The sequence below is a fragment of the Haliotis asinina genome, chromosome 14 (assembly GCF_037392515.1).
Source record: "Haliotis asinina isolate JCU_RB_2024 chromosome 14, JCU_Hal_asi_v2, whole genome shotgun sequence".
In the NCBI taxonomy this organism is placed as follows: Eukaryota; Metazoa; Mollusca; class Gastropoda; order Lepetellida; family Haliotidae; genus Haliotis; species Haliotis asinina.
In genome coordinates this window covers 1,316,789-1,340,088 of record NC_090293.1, presented here as the reverse complement: position 1 = coordinate 1,340,088, position 23,300 = coordinate 1,316,789, and the positions used below count along the sequence as shown (strand labels likewise).

Genomic DNA, 23,300 nt, shown 5'->3' with positions numbered 1-23,300 from the left:
GTCATATAAGTATTGCAATGAAAAAAATCTAAATTGAAATCATAATGAATAGTTCCAAACTGGACAACAAAAACCACTCACCGCAGAGCTCAGTATTAGGAAAAAAGAAATCTACTTGTCCCTGGTGCCACCACATGATTACCTTGATGCCACAGACTAACACAGGTTGCACCTCCTGCTCAGCACTTAATTATCTGTCACTTGTAGTTTTGATATTCCATATTCAAAACATCACTACAACAAAATTATTCTAGGTCTGGTATGATAATTTCATATTACGTCATGAAATTTCATCACAAGAAAAAAATGAGTCTGTCTTTCAATCACTGTCAGTGTAATCACTGCTCCAAGAGTTTGGATCATCAGTCTGTTATAACAGTAAAATAAGAACATAGACACTTTAAAAAGTATGGCCATAAACATGAGGTACATTTTGCAGTTCAGATTGCACTAGTGCAATATCTAAAAGCTTTATGGAGCCACGGACTGAGCCACATGACATGATTTTTTTACACAAATATGCACACACGTCAAACAATTTGATCTGAAACATTACCTGCATTATACTAGGTAGAATTAACTCCGAAAGCTCTGCCGTTTGGAGTAACAAAATAATTTCAATTTTGCTCCAAATTCGTGAACAAAAGATGTGGTGTTTAGCTGTTTTAATGTCTAAAATAAATACTGATTCTCTAAGACGATGACAGTTGTTTTCTAAGCAGTAATTAATTTTTATGAAATACATTTACTGTACGTTACATTCTCACACTAGCTCTGGTTTCGTTCGTTTCTGCTCAAGGAAAAATGATTTTTTTCATGACATCTTCAATCATCAAAATTGTACTTCTTGTGACGATATACACAGAACATTATAATGTTATTGTTACGACACACTGACAATTTATAAGTCTCCCCGTGTCAGAACATTCTTCGAAAAAAATAGACCGCGAAAATCATCGACTTCGGATTTGCTAAACTAAAGATCAACACATCGACGGCTAACTTGAGGAGAAATACTACAACACAAGCAACAAATGACAACTGCTATTGAACACAACTAACAGTAAATAACTGAGGATGACTGAAAGGTAATTCTGGTGTATAGTATGGATCTTACGGGAATTTGAATCCGTTTAGAAAATGTATCAATGGTCGTTTTCAAACTCGTTCATATTTTACTTCCACGAGTGCCATGCCGTGTACGTGCTTCCGGTTCATCAAGGGTGGGTACAATTACAAATATTGTGATATTGTTTCATGATCTGCATTATATAGGTATTGAGTCGTTTTCTTTCAATGTATATGTGTTCAGATTCTGCGTATGAACGCGTTTTTTCAAACAACCTTCGTATCTTGTAACTTAGAGAGACCGCGAGTTTGGCCACGCCCTTTCGGGTCACCTACGGCTGTCAACTTTGTGAATGTTGGAAGGTTTATCAAACAAAATCAAAATAAAATCGCTAAATATGGTAATTTCTGTGCAGAGACAATAACATTTACCTATTAACACCGTGTAATTAATTCCAGATAAAATAGTTGGATATGTCAAAAGGATGGCACATTCCCTTCGGCATCACGATGCATGTGGAGTTGTTTGTTTACCGCCGTTGCCATGATCGTTCCTGTTCGTCCAATCGATGATGTAACATTGAGATTGGTTTTGTTTATAATTATTTGAGCCGAAAGTTAGTAATTTTTAGAAAATGGGAAACTTATGGGCTTTCTCTTCGTCAAGGAACAAAAAAATATGGATTAAACTATCAAAAAATATTTCATTATGAAGAAAATATTAGACTGGGTACCACACGATGGTGGTGCGCTGGAAGTCAACAATGGCCGTTACTTTCGACTGCGTGCGGAGAAATTCGGCGATCTCATTTTTATTTAGCGGGCGTTTCGTTTTAAGGTATACAAACGTATTGAACATTATGTATTTAAAAAGGTGAGAATTAGTACATTCCATACATAATTCATATGACACGTAAATCCGACTCGTTGAATAATTATTGCAAGTTTTATTTGGAGATGTCACTATCCTGCACTCCTGTCGAATGGGTTCGACGGCAGCATTGAGAGGATTAAACAGGTGCAGCAGCAGACCTTTCCTCAGGGCTGATCAGGCTGTGTGGTTACTTGTGGATGTAGTATGTGTCCATTACCACAGTGGAAAGAGATCATGAGAACACGCCACTTAAACCGACCAACACTGAATTTATCCTCTCACCGGAGACATAATAATCTTACCACCAAGTCACGGGGTAAAGTTTGGATATTACCTGTAACGATTGACAGACGCTTAAGAATCCCTACATACGTGTTCCGATTGTCTAAGAATGTGTTTATTTACTAGTATCAGTTTCCAGATTTCAGTGAGAACAAATCAGTTTCACACGTAATACTTCCGCTCAAAATAACAAATGCTTATAAAGCACTTTGATTAATATTTCAATAAAAACGACGAAAACAGTTTATCGGCCTTAAGGATTCACTGGTAAGTGACTCAAGTGTAGGATTCCGTACCGCGTGTGTCTATGACTATCACAGTGTGCTGACAGCCCTGAAAAGTAAAGGGTATCCTTCCATCACAGAGCAATCTGTCATTGGGCACAGGACATATGGACAGTTCAGGAGAAAAGATTGGTTAAGTTCAACACTGATGCCCCCTACATGTTTAGCCAATGAACATTTAACACCAACCTCTATAACCGATTCGCCATCATTGTCGTCTTCTCTGGACACTATCCCTTCTGGGTTTGTGAAAGCATCTAGTGATGCTTTGGTGCCGTGCTACATCGTGTCATCGTCGGTACGTCTCTGGACACAGGCAGTGTACCATCCTCCTTCAAACACCCTCATGCCATACCAATTCTCAAGAAGTCAAGTCTTGACACTAATGTCTTGAAAAACTATCGACCAGTCTCGAACCTCCCATTTCTCCCTTAGTTTCTTTAAAAGGTTGTTTCTGCGAGGATTGAAGAAACATCTTCAGAATCTTCCCAGTCAGCATACAAGACTAGCTACAGCACAGAAACAGCTTTGGTCCGCGTCTACAGTAACATCTTAGAATCTACAGACCGGAAACAAATAACATATAACTTTGTTCGTCTTGCTTGAACTTTCATCAGCTGCCAACACCATCGGCCATGGCATTTTGTTTCAAAGACTGGAGAATTTGGGTATCGCAGGAACATCTCTCTAGTGGATTCAGTCTGACTTGTCACACAGGCAATCATGATTGGTGGGACATTATCACAGAGTATGGGATCTGGTCTGGGCACACTGCTGTTCAGTATGTATACCCTGCCTCCTGGTCAGATCACCAGGGCCTATTCACTGAACTTCCATCTATATGCTAATGACAAACAGCTGTACCCCTCACATGCCCCAGCTGCTGTAGGAAACGCCATCAAAATAGTTGAAGCCTGCTTTTCAGATATCCGGTCAAAGATGAGTTCCAACTACCTGAAACTCACCGATGAGAAAACAGAGAAAACACTGGGCACTAAGCCTTCTACTAATTTGGAGCATGTTCTGTCTGTGACACTCCAAAGGCCAAAACTCCTGGCGTTTTTTTCCAGTCAGCCATAACCGTGGAAGAGCATGTCAACTCTGAGTGCAGAAGCTGCTATAATATTGGGAAAATCAGGCATCTTATGACCTGGCACACGATCAAACTTCCTGTGCAAACTCTTATCACAACCGTCCCGACTGCTGTAACTCTCTTCTTGTCAACCTCCCTCAACAGATTCTATCACGTCTGCAAAGAGTACAAAATTCCGCTGCGAGATTGATTACCCGCAAGCGACGCACTGACCACATTTACCAGTTCCGGAATTTCTCCATCGGTTGCCATTTCACCAGCGTACGTTCTATAAAATTCTATTACTGACTCATCGAGCCCTTTACAGGGAAAACGACCCTTTCTACTTTAAAGAGATCATCAATATCTAAAAGCCATCGAGACCTCTCTGCTCCTCTGATCAGTTCTTCTTGTCCCAACCAGTATCCACAAGCTCCACTGTTGCAGCTCTATTATGGAACACTTTACCATCAGAACTCACACCCAACATCTGTGAATCCACTTTAAAAAACTTTTCTGTTCGGAACTGCTTACAATATTTAATCATTTCCCCCTTTCACTCTGTTGAATCCCACATATGTGCCAGTGAGCAACTAGACAGATGGATAACAGGTACTATACAAGTAAATTAGTATTGTGTTTTACAGACTAAAAATGAAAATGCAGCAGAGAGGGTTGGGTGATGATGTCACAGTCAGGCTGGTGAGTCTCATCAGCAGCTCTGGGCCCTTGCCCCTCCCTCTACACGCTTTATTATTATTAGACAACTTTCTGAAAGGCCTTTAATGTTGTAGCTATATGATTGAACAACTTTTGGTTAGGCGTGAGATGACGCTGTTTGAAGTCACGGTAGGAAGTGAGTGGTCTATCGTGCCCCAAAGGTTGTGAAACATTGACAGACATGGCAGAAGCTGTTAGTGCTGTTCATTTAGTTGACAAAAGGAAAGACGAATTCATCACTCCTGTATCGGAAGTCATGTCATGCGATCTAAACAGGTTTGAAGTTGATACTCTCGTGAGAGATTTAACTGGGTCGAAGACCTTCGTGTTAGTGTAATAGGTTGAGTTGCATGGTTCCAGGTATGCAGTGCGAGGACTTTCTTCTGAAGTTTCGATAAGCTGTGTTGGCTCAAGAGACTGTTCACTATGGAAACCTAGGTTATAACTTCTTTTGTTCAGTGAGTGAAATGTTGCTGTGTCTTCGACATGATTTGTGTGCAGCAATGCTCCATTCACTAGTGTGATACATCTGGTGTGAACAATGCTGTACACATCACTGTATCCATTCACTAGTGTGATTCATGACTGGTGTGAACAATGCTGTACTCATCATTGTATCCATTCACTAGTGTGATACATGACTGGTGTGAACAATGCTGTACTCATCACTGTATCCATTCACTAGTGTGATACATGACTGGTGTGAACAATGCTGTACTCATCATTGTACCCATTCACTAGTGTGATACATGACTGGTGTGAACAATGCTGTACTCATCATTGTATCCATTCACTAGTGTGATACATGACTGGTGTGAACAATGCTGTACTCATCATTGTATCCATGCACTAGTGTGATACATGACTGGTGTGAATAATGCTGTACTCATCATTGTACCCATTCACTAGTGTGATACATGACTGGTGTGAACAATGCTGTACTCATCATTGTATCCATTCACTAATGTGATACATGACTGGTGTGAACAATGCTGTACTCATCATTGTACCCATTCACTAGTGTGATACATGACTGGTGTGAACAATGCTGTACTCATCATTGTATCCATTCACTAGTGTGATACATGACTGGTGTGAACAATTTTGTGAACCGTAGCACCTGCTCCCTGCTTTCGTCAGTGACTGCCCTGACTGTCGGTGGTTCTGCTTTTGTCTGCTTTATCATTTTGACACTTACAGTAATAGAACATTAAAGTAATTATGAGGCGTGCAACATGGCCCTGTATCTATCCTGTGACTTTACTGCCAGTCAAACGTACACTAATTACAGAGTGGCATAACACTGCATGTGATTACTTTGATAGTGAGTTCATAATTAACCCCAAATTGATGATTCTTTCTTGAAAGAGCCACACGGGCTGGTTGTTCGTTTTCCCTTTTTCCGCTGTCCTGCTGTAACCGAGATATGATCCCGTGCTGAGCTGTTCACAGTTCCACATGCATTCCTTTGTGTCACCCAATCCTGCGACGACACGAAGAAGCGGATATAAAAACTCATATATACTGAGTAATTGACAAACTAATTATATTAGCCAGTTAGCTGCTGACAGAAAGTGATGAGTGAAGTCAGTTATGGCCATGTTTACGTATGTTCTAGCGCGCCTCCTGGTTCTGTCACTAATCACAGGTGTAAAGGGTCAAGGTCACGTGTCCCCGGTGTTACGTCTACTATATCTGTGTATATCCAAGAATTCACGCCGTCTTTAATCAATGTTCCGATGAAGATTCAGTAGAATAATCAGAGAGCAGCTTCAGAAGAATTCGATGGGAAACCTTCAGGAACCGTTAGAAAGTGAAAGTAGGCGTCGCCCCACGTGTTGGTTGCCAGGAACAACACCAGCAAACAAACCACGTTCATACCAAGACCCGCTGTAGCCTGAAACAAGACATAGGGACCTGGCAGTAATTTCTGTGACGGCGAGTTACAAACGCGTTTCAATTCTCGTCTATTGAAAATGTTACGTGTCCAGAATTTCGGTATTTGTTAGGGGAAATCGAGAGTCCCACACTCGAGAAAACTAAACGGGGAATCGGTTCCCTATAGATTGTGACCTGGATCACACAACATCGACCAAAGGCACTGTCACCATGTGTTGATCTGGATCTAACGTCTACTGACACTGATGGCATCAAGACATTGTCATCTGTGTTTACTATCTGAAGTAACTGATGTGGAGTAACCTCAGTCTTGTAACCCTGACCATTAGCAGAACATGGAAACTGGTCACACAAGCTAATGTTCTCTCACCATGTCTGTCACCTTCACATAGCCCTTGGAAAACACAATGGCGTTTGGAGGCGTTGCCACTGGCAACATGAAGGCAAAGGATGCTGCCACAGCGCAAGGAAACATGAGAAACAAGGGGTTGACGTTCACTGCCAGAGCCTGTGGGCGAGAAACACGGCATCTTCAGTACAACCCATGATGATAAAATCTCCTCATCTTTGCGTCATATCCTGCTACATTACACTAACCGTTACTAATGATTTTAGAGCTATTTTTATACCGACAGTGAGGATACGATCTGGAAGCGATCTTCAGCAACCAATGTCCGTCGCATGATCGGGATCCGGTGGTCAAGTTCTGTGTCTAGGTTGTCATACATCTTCGTATCCCAGTTGCAAATACCGTAGCTAGTGATGGTTTTCACATGAGTGGCTGGTCCATACTCGCTTATTTACTGTCCCAGATTAACAACTGACATGTCTTGGCCTGTGCTGTTATAGTATCTGTTAGCCAACACCATATGTGTGTGGCAGTGTCAGTGACACCTGCTTACCATATCAATCGTACACCTCCTACTTTATTGAACAAACTGACACTTCACAAGCAAATGCTGTTTCATTCAGATGCACTGAAAATATGAAGAATTTCCTTTGAACGTGTTAATGAACGACATGGATTTTTATGAGGTCGAGTTTCTTAGTAAACTATTAAAGTGATGAAGTACTGACCAGGTTCCCCAAGATGGGCAGGAACAGTGTCACCGTGGCGATGTTGGTGGTGACTTCGGTGGTCATCGCCACCAGCAGAGACAACATCAGGTTCATGGCACTGGGAGGCAGGGAATCGAACACCGTCAGCTCGCTGCCGATCCACGCCGACAGGCCTGATTTCTGTAAAGATGCAGGGGCAGTGAGGCAACCTAATGGTTAAAGCATGTGCTCATCACGCCGGAGACACGGATTCGATTTCCCACTTGGGTACACTATATGAAGTCCATTTCTGGTGTTCCCCGACGTGATATTGCTTGCATATTAATAAACGCGGCGTAAAACCATACTCACTCACTGTAAGTTCCGTGAATATGTAATGCTCATCATCTGTCACTGAGACGTGATGAGTCAGCAATTGTTCACGTCATGATAATATTTCTCTACACACCATGCTAGGCAGATTCTCGTCGTCGTTATTACTCTTTGGACTGGAACAAGTTCACAACGAGTCATGACATTTCACTGACATATGTTATCGTGTACAGATTGATATATGTTCCGGCCGAATGTGTCCCTGTTCACCTGAGATGCGTCAGCAAGAGCAGACCCTCCCCCAATGAGCAGCAGCACCCCCCCCCCACGGCATCCGGCTCTCCACTGTGTTCCAGCCTATCAGCGAGGGTACTGATCGTGAGGCTTCACCTGTGTGATGATAGTAATGAACTCTCAATAATAGTAAGAAAAAAATCAGCCCTGATGAGTCTTCGCTTGGAGGGGCGGTGGGTTGGTCTAGTGGTTAACGTGGTCGCTCTTCACGTCGAAGACTCTGGGTCGAATCCCCACATAGGTACCACGTATGAAACCTCTGTCTGGTGTCCCCGCTTTGATGTTGCTGGAATATTGCCAAAAGTGGCAAAAACTAAACTCACTCTTTGCTTGGATGGACTTGGCAGGCCAGAAATATGAAACAGGACGCTTTCTGTTTGCTGCTCAAAACCAGTCACTCCCTACTCGCAACTGTCGATGTGTGATTTTGAGTCAACATGTAAAAATGCCACGTAACATTATGAAATGATTTTAACGAGGCTTGTCAACACCTTGTTAGTGGATGCCAAACATTGGCACACCTCAGCGACATGTAGTGTTATCTCACTTCTTTCGTAGCCAGGTTTGGGGAGATCATCAACATTGTTAGGAATTTACCAACATACAGCTGACATGTATCTAGCGATCAACTTGACCTTATCATTCATATCATTGAAATGTCTGTCCCTTTTGCGTGATTGACAGGATTCAGGAGAAGCCTGACAACTATACCCACGCATACGAAATTTCACGCTTGCCACAGTTACCAAGTTGTCCTGCTGCCCATTGTTCTTTGTGCAGGAAGTACCACCCAGTCTGTTGACTGGCATTGAGAGAGTACTCGGATTTACGACCAAGAACACAGCTCTGGGTGCAGTGCTTGGGTGTGGGGGGAGTCTACTCGTTGTCCAAAGACCCGGTGGGTTCGGTTAAACAGCGCTTCCTGGGTACAATTCTCTGAGCCGTGACAACTTTCATTTGGCTATAGGTCACGTAAAAACAAAATCCGTGTCATGTACTTTGGAAGAAACTACAAAAGTGGCAGTATTGGCCTGGATCCTCAGATCCTCGATCTACAATCGAGTTGTACATGCGCCGAGCTAAGACGGTAGGTACCTGATCTCCGCCAACAGAAGACGGAAGGACGCTTGGAGGGAAAGACGAAGAGACTTGTGGCCACCAAGATGGAAGACACGGAACTTCCAATGTACCTATGAAAGAGAGTGGACATGAATGACTGCCTATCTGAATGAATGATGAATCAACTAGTGGTAACGGCCAAGACTTGGGTAGTTTCAGACTTTTTACACAAGAAAATGGTTTTACACGAAATAGGAAACATCCGAAAGGAATGTGTTCTCGGTGCTATTCCTCCAATCGCCATATTTTCATATTTGTAAGCATTGCGTCAAAATTATTTTTACTGAACAATGAAGCAAGGCCTCTATCAGATGTACGAATCACTGCCATAAGCAGGGGCAGATATATCCAACACATGTCAAGTCCCTGAGTTTCATCATGTCCCCATTCATCTATGCATCTGACCTCCTTTGCAATGTGAAACAAATATATTTTCTAAATGTCTTTTTTTTCTCTATTTGTCTTTGAATATCTGAATTTCTACACAATAGTCTTACTTCCAACTTTATAACTGGAAGGTCATGGATCACGTGGGTGTCTGTGATATGCATAGACAACAGCTGCATAGCAGGGATAGTGGTGTGTGGTGTCGGATTGTAAATAGTTATATTTCTTTTAGAAGTTGTGTGAACGGTACGCAGGTAGGGGTTTTGGTGAACACCTGTCGTGATTACTTATTCCCGGTGATCCAATCACTGATTTTCACAGCTATTCTGCTCTTTAAAGGAAATCTATTTCAGAACAAAACCTAAAATTAATTTGCACTGGCATTTTACGTTTCATACATGATCATCAAACAGTGACAACGTCAGAACAGGCGGGTCCACGTTGCCCCACTGGTAGTCCGTGTCAGAAACACTTGCACAGGCAAGTCAACTGTTCTAAAAAACATTGGGCACTGACCGTTGTCCTTCACACGTGCACCTTGGAACAGCTTGAGGCCTGTACTTCTGTGGTCCTGGGCTTAGATTTTCGAAGCTCTCTTAGCGCTAAGATAGTCGTAAGTTAATGTTAATGTATGGCACTTACTTAGCCCTAAGAGAGCCTCGAAAATCTAGACCCTAGTGTTATGTTCGGGACAAAGAATGCAGAAGGGTATTCTAGGATGAGTATCCCAAGTTTTCCACTAAGCTGAGCTTACCCTTTGGGGAAGAACGTCCCCCATCCCCCGATATAGGGCATTGACATCGTTACCCATGCTAGGATCAGGACAACAAAATGTAGGAGTACAACTTTTTCGGAAAAGCTGGAAAGAGAACAGAGAGAAAGGTTGTTGAAAGAGCAGCTCCTTTATGTCATCAGTATTACAACACAGGAAGGCGAGGTGTTAGCCCTGCAGATTACTGGCCTTAGCTCTGACAGCATCTCTTTATGTTCTTTGCAGTTCCATATTGGCCGTCATTATTGGTTTATCAGAGCCAATCTGTGATGGCAGTATTTACAAAAGTGCAATTGTGCAAGATCTACATCTCATCTGACATGTCTTACCGATAAAACACAAATATTTTTTAAGCGGGGCTTCACCAAACCAATTTACGGCTAAAATCTTCATGGTTACAATCCAATACTTTTATTAAAGCCTACAAGCCTATTAAAAGAATGTTTTAACCCTAACAGTGACTCACGACATTCGGCCTAGTTTCTCATACTCCCGTCTGATGAGGCATTTCACCGCCTCCTCCCCATCATGTGACTTCTTGGTGCAGCATAGGAGAGACCTGTAACAGGATCAGTCCAGTCAGGCCAACAGATTTAGGATTTTGATACAATATTGATGACAATCGATCGATGTTTTTGAGAAGCAGGAGGGATAGGCAGGGTGTCGGCGATTACGGTTCTGCTCCTTGACAGTCCACTGAATTCTAAATAAGTCTGAAAGCGAAGATATCCAAACAGAAGCAACAGGAAGAACATGGAAGCAACTCTAGGAAGACAAGGGAAATAACTCGACGATGTAAAGAGAGGCGGGCCGAGAACATTAAGTCAAAGCGGGATTAAGTAAATGGAGGCAGTGATGGTGACCTGTAAATACTCGAGTTACTGTCGTTGTGCCTTTAGTTTTCAGTTTTATATTAAAGCGGACATGTTTAAGTCAACTCAAAGATGAATTATAATAAGGGCGGACTCACGACTTCCCCAGGTACAACGTCTGCAGCCACATCCACGCCAACACAATGCACAGCACGGATACTGGCAGAGCTAATAACATCCAGCTTACAAAGTCCACCCCCGACTCAAGTCCATATTTGTTGAAGAGTCTAATACAAACAAAGCCATTTCTAAGCATGATTTTCATTTCCAAAGAAGCAAAAAGAAATTGTTGAGAACATACACAGTCATTCTTGTTCACAAGAGATCTGTTCACATAGCTTTAGTATCTGACCGCCGATGATTACCTAATCATCTTTACAACATTGCGATTGTTTGAAATTTTTTATTTCATTTCAATTGTTTGTGTACAATGTCATATTTTTTAACGTATGGTGCATTTCCTTGGGGTGTGTAGATCTTCATTCCATCTATACTTGAACAACCTTTGATTGGTTGCCGGAAAAAACTTGCACAATACGTCACAACCATGTTACCAGAAGATACAACTAATTTCTAGTGGGGTAGCTTGAAGGTCAGGTACACAGCCCATATCGCAGGAAGACCATGCAGATCCTATGCCCCTAACAACTCACATGTCTGCTTGCACCTGCATGATGACGTTAGGGGCAGACCCCGCCAGCGTCCCGATGCCGCCTATATTAGCAGAGTAGGCAACGCACAGACAAAAGCCCTTGCACACTCGTGTGAACTCCTTGGTGTCGTGGCTTCTATCGGTGGCGTCAAATACTGGAGGAGGCGGGGTTGCTTCCTTGTTCTCGCTGGCTGGTCTGTAAATAGATGACGCAACGTTCGCCCAACGTTGTTTGGTTATGGGAAATAATTTCTTGCACATGAATACCCGAGTGTTGGCAAGATTAATGGGTTGGCAATACATGTATAAGCAATGATATCGATCTCACTCTGCAATAGCACACTCACAACCCTACATACGGTGAACATGTGGACGGTGGAGTTCAAAGTAGAGAAAGGCACATGCATGTCACCTCCAGAACCTCCACGATAATTTTAACACCGTGACCTTCTTTGTACAGAGAAGAAACTTACGCCTCTTGTGTCCTCTCGGCTGTGCCAGTCAAGTCAGTCTCATTCGTTGGGCTTGTCTCATCTGGGAAATTTCAGAATAAAAAAGCGATAAAACCCTTCCCACATCCACTGAGCATCTCTGCTATAAGGCAGATTCGATATTACGCTGCCCCTTACATGACGAGCGTGTGTCCATTATCAAAAGAATGAAGATGGAAGAGTGCGTAACAAGGTGGGCGTGTCCATGGCATCTGTAACATATACAGTAACTAGTTTATTGTTCACTTTTAAAAATCCTGTAACGTGTGGTACAAGTACAAATAGGGAAGCATCCGATATCATTTTTCAAGTTTGGAAATGACCTTCACATGTCCACCATAAAACGTTCTGAACGCATTACTGAGGCCTTTGCCACATAACGCTCATAAAACCTTCGTAACAAGTGCATTGCCAGGTGTATTTCAAAATGTGTGAATGAAAACACCAAGTGCTCATTGAATATTGCTCGACATGAAGATACAGCTGACAAGTGGAAAGTTGAATTCATCCCCTCTGTCAGGCGATGGTGTGGAGAGCACTTTGCCTCACTGAAACTGTAGAGATGAGATTTGGAACAGATGTGACGGCCTCCTTTGTCTTGTGTAGTTCATGTTCAGGTAGGTAAACCACGGAACTGGCTAACTGGTGGTTGTTGAACTATCTGTAGTGTATGTTAAACATGTTGGCCAAGTAGCCTTGTTTTGTGAGAGTGGTGTTCATCGAAACGATTTTATTGGTTTTCATTGTAACTGTAACACGTTGTTTCTGGGAGGAGTCAGTGGGGGAAAGACATACCAGTCACAGATGTTACCGAATGTTTTTGAAAGGTCTAAATTCGATTTAAACGTATTTTGTCCGAGCTTCTGTGGAACAGAGAAGACCCTGGAATGAATGTTTCGTCAACGTGAGCTGTTTCTCTCTCACCTCCTTTAGGAACGTTCTGCCCTTTCAACTTTTCTTTATTTGTCTTGAAATTTATCTCCCGGAGTTCGTCAAGGACGGCACTGACGATGGGGATCATCATGGCGGTGGTGGCGATGTTGCTGATCCACATGGACAGGAACCACGTGGGCAGCATGAACCCCAGCATCAACCTCAAGGACAATGTAAAGTGTTGAATGAAATACCAGTAAGACTACACGTGTTCATCCAGGCATTTGTGATCTCCCGAGTATATTCTCACTTATTCCAACATCTCATTTATTTCCAACATTAACACGTATAATTTAACACTTGTCATAGCCTTTGTCAATTGAAGCAGTTACGTCATTACACCACAGTACTTCCTCGGCTATTCATGACGTCACAATCAGTGAAAGTCTCACTACATGTTCGGATCGGGCTTGAACTTTACGGACGGGCTCGGTCGGACTAGTTTCGGAAGGGTGCTCTAGAACGTTGAACATGTCCAGTGTTCTGCACGTTCTAAAATGGAACTGAGTGACAACGTACTTTTAACAAGATGGAATTGCCACACCACGAACTGAAGTGCAATACTTTCAATCTTACTGGGGTCGTGTGTGGACGTAGTGAGTGAGTTTAGTTTTACGCCGCACTCAGCAATATTTTTATTTATATGGCGGCTGTCACTCTGTAAATAATCGAGTCTGGACCAGCCAATCCAGTGATCAACACCAAGAGCATCGATCTGCGTAATTGGGAAGACTAAAAGACAAGCATAGTCGCCTTTTTATGGCAAGCATGGGTTGCTATAGGCCTGTTCTACCCCGTACCGTCACGGGTCTGTGCAAACATAGTGTAATCGGGAATCAATACGTTTGTACACAGTTTCTGCAAGGTCCATCCCGTTCGCAGGCAGACCTGAATCTACTGCATAACGGTCATAGTTAGTTATTCTGTGCAATTATGTGCAACTAACATGATTTGTTCTTAAGACAATCGTAGTGCTTCTCTGCATGGTTCTTAATGGATTTTATTAGAAACAGAGCAAGAGTGCAATTAGTTGGGAGAGCAAGAAAGGGGGGAACGAATAAGACCCTGTGGGCTGAGGAACTGGCTTAAACCTGAGGGACGATCGCGCACAGCTGTGGGATATCATCATCAGCTGATAAAGGAATTCCGCTTTGAAAATCATGAGTCCTTCGACAATTTCTCGAGAATCTCCCCACCTATGTTTGATGACCTTCCTGAACGCATAGTGATGTTGATGTTTACACCTTAAAACTGAGAATGAGACTTAGAGCAGGGGAGGAACTAGCTGGGTTATTAAAAATATCCAGTGATTGCATGCATTAGGAACGGAGGGATAATGTAGAGTCAGCCGGAAGAACTGTCTGAAAATGTGTTGGGTGAATTAAGAAATAGCTAGAACGGGGATGTGCGTATTAAGAACGAGATAGGTCCAGTTCAGAACAGATATAATGTGACTAACGACTGGATTGAACTGCTTGAAAACGTTGTCCACCCGTGGTGAGCGTGTAATTGTACCCGGTCTAATACCAAATGTCTGGAGACGGGGTAAGAACGATTGACGTCCTGAGAACTGTTTAGGATCGAACTAGTGTAGTATTTTTCTCAAAGGTTGTACATTCTATCCCGTTCGAGTCCGTTTTACAATTTTTGTTGGGGGTGGCGGAACAGGACGCAGAAAGAACTACCTTGGCGTGACTCAGGCTTAAAACCTGCTGGAGAGTGCGTTAAGCATAGTCTGTTTGACACCTCCATTTCGGAAATATTCATTATTGCCTTGACAGGCAGGATTATACCCTCGTGCCGTCACATGTTTCCGCTCGACAAATAACCGCCCGGCCATGTTCAATAACAGTGCTACTAACACTGTACGAGATGTGACTTAACCGGAGCTTGTTTTTCAAGCACTGCCCCGCCACAGATCCAGTGTCAAAATGTTATAAGCTTTTGATCAAAATCGAGAAAGACATCGGTTTGAAACAGAAAGCACACAGGGGAAGCTCTTCGCGCGGAAACGTATGTCCCCAGCATGCACCAAATGTGAAATTCCATACTACAAACTAAACCGTCAATAAACTGCATTACAAACCATCTTGGTTGGACCCCAAATAAAGTGAGCGTCTTCAATGCTATTCTCTTGTGGAGCTGACAGTTCTCGACGGCAATGGCGAGGGTTAGGCCGCCAATGATGAACATAGTCGCTTCCTGCAGATACAACGTTCCGACGTTTTCAGGATGGATGTAGATGATATAATCAGTAAATGAATTATAAATTGACAGCTTAAATCATTCTGATAATATTCTTTCCACCCAAATCGGGAATGTCCATTTGATGTTGTAGCAATGTTATCAACGCCCCTTCTGAGGTAGTGCATATGACACCACGTTGAGAAGAGCGGTCACCGCCAGAGGGAGGCTCTCCGTGACCCAAAACACCGCCATTAGAATAAGGCCGTACGCGCATTTTGATTCCTGGAACAAAGCAGAGATTTCCTTCTGTCCACATTACAAGGTAATAACCGTAATATTTATAATATCCCATGTATGGGAAACAAAACTGCAATAATATTTTATAATATTATGTGTGCATAGTCACAGTACTTTGTCCAAGTCCACTGCATGTTGCTGTACCCACAACTAGGTGTATGCACGTATTCATGTGGCCAACATCTGATCATATACCAACGGATTCGTGAAGTGCACATGGCTGTGTACTAGGGGTTGTGTCAACACTGAAAGAGTCTGCACACTAAGCTGACTCCTAGGTTTTTACACAGGTGGGCTCGATCCCGTCACCTCCAGCTCGCTGGATCACTAGCCTGGCGCCTTAGCCAGCTCGTCCACCAAACCCCCAATGTTAATGCCATTCCACCTTAGCCAGCTTACTTACAAAATCTGCATAAAAGGTTGTTGTTGTTGTCACTGAAAAGGCCTCGAATAGGGCCTACGTTGATTGTACAAGTGACATATCAAATAATGGCGTTCATAAGGTATAAATTGAGGCCAGAATCAGCCAGCACAATACATCATTGCTACATTTCAGTTTGTTTACAGGATTCCAACCGCTCCGCAACCTCTTTGAGCGGCATATCTAGAAGCTGGTGAATCAGTTATGGGCAAGACTTATGGATAAAAAGTTCTTTTTTCGGGAGATGCAACGTTTCGATACAGATTCTTTTATCCTTGCTTGAAACGCTGAAAGACTCTTTATCTAACCGTCGCGTTCTAACCGAAGTTGATCGCACAGAAACTTTGTCCTTAGTGCTCCGTAACGATCTGTACTGAGAGAGAAAGAGAAAAAAGAAAGAGAGAGAGAGAGAGACCATTGATTTGATATCATCAAGTAAGTGTTTTAACAGAAAGTGTTTTGGGACATTCAAAAGGCATGAGGAATGAGGAATGAGGAATGAGGAATAACATGAGGAATTGATACTTTGCGAAACATAAAGAATTTGTTTGAGTGTCCGAATTCACAGCACGAAGCTAAGATAAGTAAGTTTAACATTGAACTGGCAGCGTTCTACATCACTACTGCATTCATAAATGCTTCAGGAAAACCATCACTTTAGTACATGGGACATTTTTTACTTAAAATATCGACTACAAAGTTACATATCTATGGAGATTCAGAACAACTTGTTAAATTTGGTAAACTTCATCTCACGTATCCTGAAGAATGTGTCACCAATGATAAGTTAGAGATATTGGTATTTTTATTATTGATATTTTATCAGTGTATCTATGAACAAACAGATCATTATTCAGAATTTCAAAATGTACATATATCCCTAACTAGTCTAGTCCATGTATTGAGTGAGTAAACTCGTAGGCAAGAAACGCACGTCCCAACAGCTACCAAAAGTTACTGTCATCCACTTTTTGCCGATTTCTTTCTTCGTGCGTAAACGTGACGTCGCTATTATACAGTATGGAAGTTGATCATCCATAAAGACTTGCCATTCCTCTTACAGCTTCTAGGATGCCTCTCAAACAGTTCGTTGTTCATCAGTCTCACTGAACTAGTCACGTGAACTAGAAATAAAGGCAACAGGTGACTTGCAACTCGGCAAAGACAGTAACACAAACTCCAGACATAGTGATGATATGATGTCAGCCAACACCAGCCACATAGCCACGTCATGTGTTGTGTCCAATGTCTGAACAATGCTAGAAACTTTTGTGACAAAGTTATGTAGATCCTTATTTTCATTCCGTGTGTCTATTTCAGGAGGACATTTTACTGGACCTTCAGTGTGTTTGTGATGAGTGTCATGGGGACATGTAACACACGTGCTTCATTGTGGGACAGAAATGAAGTCATAGAAACACACAGGAGTCAAACGGCCAAACACGACCAACGTACAAGACAACTCTTATCGATAGCAACTTCTAGATTTAGTTTTCACAATGTTTCTCATTTAGGTGGATGATGAAATAGTGAACAGTACAGTCTATTTATACTGATGTACAGGAAGCCAGATATGTTAGTAGTCGTGTATACAAGCACAAGGGAACTACAATGATAGGGTATGTTTTTACAATAAGGACAAAGGTGTGTTTACATAGCAGCGTGTTTTTGAGAGTCTGTGATTTCTTGTTGATGCACTAGGCGCTAGGGAGGTAAACCCCTTGATCCCTGTTGATCTTCGCACTCTAATCTTCTTATGTTGATTCACTCAAGGGGTTTTCATTTGCTCCAGTTAATGGTGTTCGAAGCCAGGATTCCAGTGTGTGATTTAGACTTTTGACAATTTGTTCTGAGAGGGCAGATTTGAGATCAGGATTTTCAACTGAAGTCTAATGTTTTTTAGTCTTATATTGAAGGGCCGGTAAGTTCCTCCAATATAGCTGCTTCTCCAATCCCAACTAATTTTGTTGACACATCATCTGAGATTGGGTTCGGTAAGGCCACTGCCACCTCTCTCATTCGCTCTCAGGGTGGTTGTTAAAATTCTATCGGAATGAAATGACACATTAGCACTTACAGTCAACACACCAGTTGCTAAATGCCCTTTGACGAATCTCAACACTACCAACGTTGCTTAACACTTGGACGAGTTGTCGACGTGGGTTCCATGTCCAGAACAATACAATTTGTATCAACTATTTTCATCTGTATAATACTGACTATGAGGTCTTATACCATTGCAAATATTCCTTGTACCGCTGCTGTACCTTCATATCTATGCCAGGAAGCATCCTCTCCCTTAGATAAGGTCCCCCTGAAGTTCCTGGGTATGTATTGCTGGTGACTGTGTCGGTAGGAGGATGTGTGGGTAAGATTACCCGAGCCTCGTTTCACAAAGCATTACGGTGATCGTAAGTCAGGTGTTTTGAGTGGCAGTTACAAGTGATGCACATGAGGAGGTGAGTTTTATGCTCGTCTCATGAGATGTTAATCATGTTGGAGACAACATAGATCTTAATGCATTACCTCCATTATCTCAGATAATTAACATTGTATTGCCGTTGTGATTGTGTACTACCACTGTAATTACTTTCAAGCCATTTGTGTGTGTGTGTGTGTATGAGAGGGAGAGAGAGGGGGGGGGGGGAGAGGGAGGGAGGGAGGGAGGATTTGACAGCATTTTTCGGACTCTGACACTATGGGTAGACAAAAGCACCACCTACCGTCGAGAGGGACAGCATGAGTAGTGACAAAAGCACCACCTACCGGAGAGTCTGACAGTATGGGTAGAGGTAGAAGCACCAGGGGGAAGATCACCACTAGCAGTGTTGCCTTTACTGCCCAAAAGTCCCTCAGCACGCTCCCTGCACGTGCATCCGGCGTATTCACCGTCTCCAAAGTGTAACTTTCTTGGACCATTTCTAAAAAAAATATTCAACATTCAAAATTTCACTCGACTTTGTGACTGAACAAACCCCCTGCCCTGCATAATACTGGCAACCTTTGGCCGTATGTCGGAGTGATGGATTTCACTGATAATGTCTGCAGATTTGTAATGACGGCCATACCTAGGTCCGTGCCTTGTCTGTGTGACGTCATAATGCTGTTGTCCTGTTTATATCATACACGTTCTCCCGGTGTGATCTATTACATTATCATGTATACGGTTTATTCAAACAGTTGCAGTCAACTCCCGTTCACTCCCGGCGGCCGACCCTGACGTTACATTGACCTGGTATCAGGATGACAGTATGGCCTGGGTTTCGGCGGGATATCCAGTGTCTCACAACGTCCCGCGTTAACATATGGTGCATGTAGTTACTTTACTGTTGATAGCTGTTGAATAACGCAATGAATATGTATTTATATGTAAATACTAAGCTACGGTACGTCAGAGAAGTGGCAGTTGTACAGCACACCTGAGTTTCATACCACAACAATGCCCAATGTATTTGTCTTTGAAAGTTCATCATTCAGCCATCGGTTCATCAATTCAAACCTCATGCTGATCTGGGTTCTGCTTGTGAGACATTAAAGACAGAGGTATTTACTTGTGGAAATCTTAACACACGCACGCATTACATACACAATCGCACACACACACACAATCACTCACTCAGAGAGAGAGAGGGGGGGCGGGAAGGGAGGATAAATGCATGGTGTGACACAAAGGGACAATGTTATGCATGACCTCAAACGCAAACAGTCATTCGATTTTCCACGGCTGTAAAGAGGCGATGATAACGAGTATCTGGTAGTACTTACTGTCAGCGTTGTTGGAAGAACGGAGGAGAAGTTTGTTATACCTGCGTGCTAGCCAGACCTGTATTATAGAAATTTATATTCAACCTGTTGTGTATGCCTTTGAGAAAAGGCTATCTGCTAGTGCAAATGCACAACAAGCCGAGTTTCGCTCACAGTATGTTGCTAGACGTTACGCCAGTGTCAGTGGACGAGCTTGTTGTTCGGAATGACTTCACGAAGACAGCATATAGATATAAGCCGATGTGCAATGTACACATTCGGTCCTGTATGTATACAACGCGAGTATATAATGGACCTGTTCTAGTTCTAGGACAGACTCACGAGAACGTTATGAATTGAAAGACGAATGTTTTACATATTTTATTCTTCTTTAGGGGCAGGGGACATTTCCTTGTTAGTGGCAAACACTTGTCTAAATAAGAGATTTGTTTGAAATTTTACAATTTCAGAAATGGACCAAGTTCAGGTCTGTCATATTATCTGAATTTTCATTTTGCACATCACTATCCCACATCCCAAAAACCTCATTACTAGTTTCATTTTTTGTGTATAATACTCTATAGTTACACATCTTCAAACGAAGATGGCGGACATCAACGAAGATGGCCGGCGAGCATGGTCCCGGCCAATTGAGCACTCTGAACGAGTGTGGATATTTGACAGATAACGCTTGTAATTATGACAAATCGTACACAGAACTAACTAATGTTGACCCAAGAACACCTTCCTTTGACTGTGTGAACGAAAGTTCATTTCCCTTGTGTGTGAGTGATGGAAATAATATGTCTAATACCCGACAGGGCGGCGAGTACAACGACAGTCAACATGGCAATACACACCCGGTGAGTTGAACTGTCTGTTACATGACGAGTCTCTAGACTTCATATCGCTACTCTGTACACGAGAGTCACCGGACTGTCCTAGGGACACGTGTATTTCAACTACTCTAGATATGTTAAATGATGATATCAGTATATTAGAATCAACAAGATTAATAGTTCTAAAGGGGACCAAGAAACAGGAAGGGTTTCCATACTCGAAAAGCGGTCTAAAGAGACGCATGGCTTGTATTCCCGTCGATGGTGAAGCTAGTCACACACGTGATGATGTAAGTCAGCCGTCGATAGAGCATGGAACTCTTGGTGACAATGCTCACGCTCCGGGTGACGGTCAAACACGTGTTAACGGTATCTTTGAGAGTCACAGTGTTGTATCGACGCAGGCTGACGTGAGAGCGTCAACGAGCAACCCGGACAGTAGTAATCGCACGTGCCCCACACAGGCTGACAGTGCCCCACACAGGCTGACAGTGCCTCAACGGCTAACGGTAACGGTGTAGCACGTGCCCCACACAGGCTGACAGTGCCCCACACAGGCTGACAGTGCCTCAGCGGCTAACGGTAACGGTGTAGCACGTGCCCCACACAGGCTGACAGTGCCTCAGCGGCTAACGGTAACGGTGTAGCACGTGCCCCACACAGGCTGACAGTGCCTCAGCGGCTAACGGTAACGGTGTAGCACGTGACAACGTAAGACCTGAGGAACACATGGGCGGTCATGCTGTGAGCGCCCCGAGTGGAACAGTTAGCAACAGTCAGTCAACTATAACACCGGTCCATAATAGCAACTGCAACACCGGGTGTGTCAGTAGTAAGTCGTATATCAGAGAACTGAGTGAATCACTTGGTTTACCGATCCACGGTAGTAGTGAGAAAATACTTAGACAAGACTATGGGATACAGTTTTATGGATCCTATAATGGACAGAACACCGTCAAGGACCTATGTCCTGACTTACAGATAACGGTTGACGTGGACCGTGAATGGAACGGTACGGTTAACAGTCAAACAACTAACTCACCGGATGGTAGTTTCAGAGCAGCACCTCCCGGGCAACGAGTTGCCCGTTTCTTCATTGGACGGATCCACATGGATGCAAAGGAGTCTGACATTAGAGACTACTTAATGAAGCGCAATGTCAGGGCGTCTTTAGTGAGAATTCTGAGCAACAAATACAGACACACGACTTCAGCGCAGGTGAATGTCCCTTTCACTCAGGGGAAACTTGTTGAAGATCCTACCTGTTGGCCTGATGGTACCATTGTCCATAAATGGATACCGAGGTCACAGTAGTACAACAACAAGACTGCATAATGATGGGAGTTGATAGGATTACTCTCGTGTGCCATATCTCAAATCATGTCTCACACAGTATGAAGTGGACATTTGTGGACTGAGTGAACATCAACTCGGTTATCATAACCTCCATTTATTGACACAAATTGCTGATCCATACTCAGCATTTGCCTGGTGGTTTCTTTGCATCTAGAGGTGATGTAGCTTTGCTTATATCTAAGCGATTCCAGTGCTATTGTCAGGAGATACCCAGTGACCATGACGTCTTCGTTGGTGTTGAGATTCACGTTCCTGGATGCACACCTTTATACATATATTTAATGTGTACTTACCGGTTGCGACTAGACCTAATGAGTTATTCTTTACTTGCCTTGACATTGTCGATGACATATATGCTTCCTACTCAGAACGCGGTGAAGTAATTATCATGGGGGATCTGAATACAAAAATCAGATGTGCTCGTTATTGATTCACAGAAAATGTCCGATCAAGGAGAATGAACGAGACAATTCAAAGGCCAGGCCTTACTTTAATGGACACTCTAGATCTCTGTTCAGATCTAACCGGTACCTTTTGCTCTTATCAGCATGGACCACGCACTATGATTGACCATGTCTTGTTACCTGAGCCGACCCTGAGTGATGTTTTATTTGTCTGTATCCTAGACAATGCTCCCTTCAATGTGTCTGACCACAACCCAGTGGCACCTTGTCCCTGCCATCACCTGTACCGAGACTCGAGACGCGAGAGGAATGTTGAGTTGTCTCCTGGGAAAAGCGAGAATCAAGGACAGGTTGAAGGATTATACCTTCGCTGTCTCCCATCTGCTGTGGATTATTAAACCTCCCGCGGACGATTATGAACTGATTGACATTGGTGAATATTATTCAGCACTAACATGCACTATCTTGCATGCCAGCAGGGAGACACTACCAATAAAATCCTTCAGGTCCTTTCTGAAGCCATACGGGAACAAAATCGTGAATGATTTTCATAACCGCATGACTTCTAAGCGCTCTGTTTGGCTTGCTGATGGTAAACCACGTGGTTCTGCACACACGTTCTACAGAGAATGCAAGACAGCAAAATCTGAGTTCAGGAAGCACATGAGGCGAGCAAGTGATGACCACATCTCACAGACTTTCCAAGAACTCGAAGAATCCCGTGACCTTGATATCCGAACCTTTTGGAATCGTGTGCGGTCAATCAGAGGGGGCCACAAGTCAACACTCTCCCCGATATTACATCAAGGGACTGTGCATTGTGATCCAGAAGCCATATTTGATGCTTGGGCTAGCCATTTTCAGGATGTATATGCTGCCAAAGACCGAGACAATTTCAATTCTTCCTTCTGTAAGCAGATAGAATCCCTAGCTGAGGAGATCCGTGTTAAATGCAAAGGAGA

At 43.0% G+C, this 23,300-nt stretch overlaps 1 pseudogene; it reads right to left on the bottom strand.

Moving 5' to 3' along the window:
- Positions 1-6,059: 6,059 nt before the first annotated feature.
- Positions 6,060-18,914, bottom strand: LOC137261891 (solute carrier family 13 member 2-like; annotated as a pseudogene).
- Positions 18,915-23,300: the final 4,386 nt, after the last annotated feature.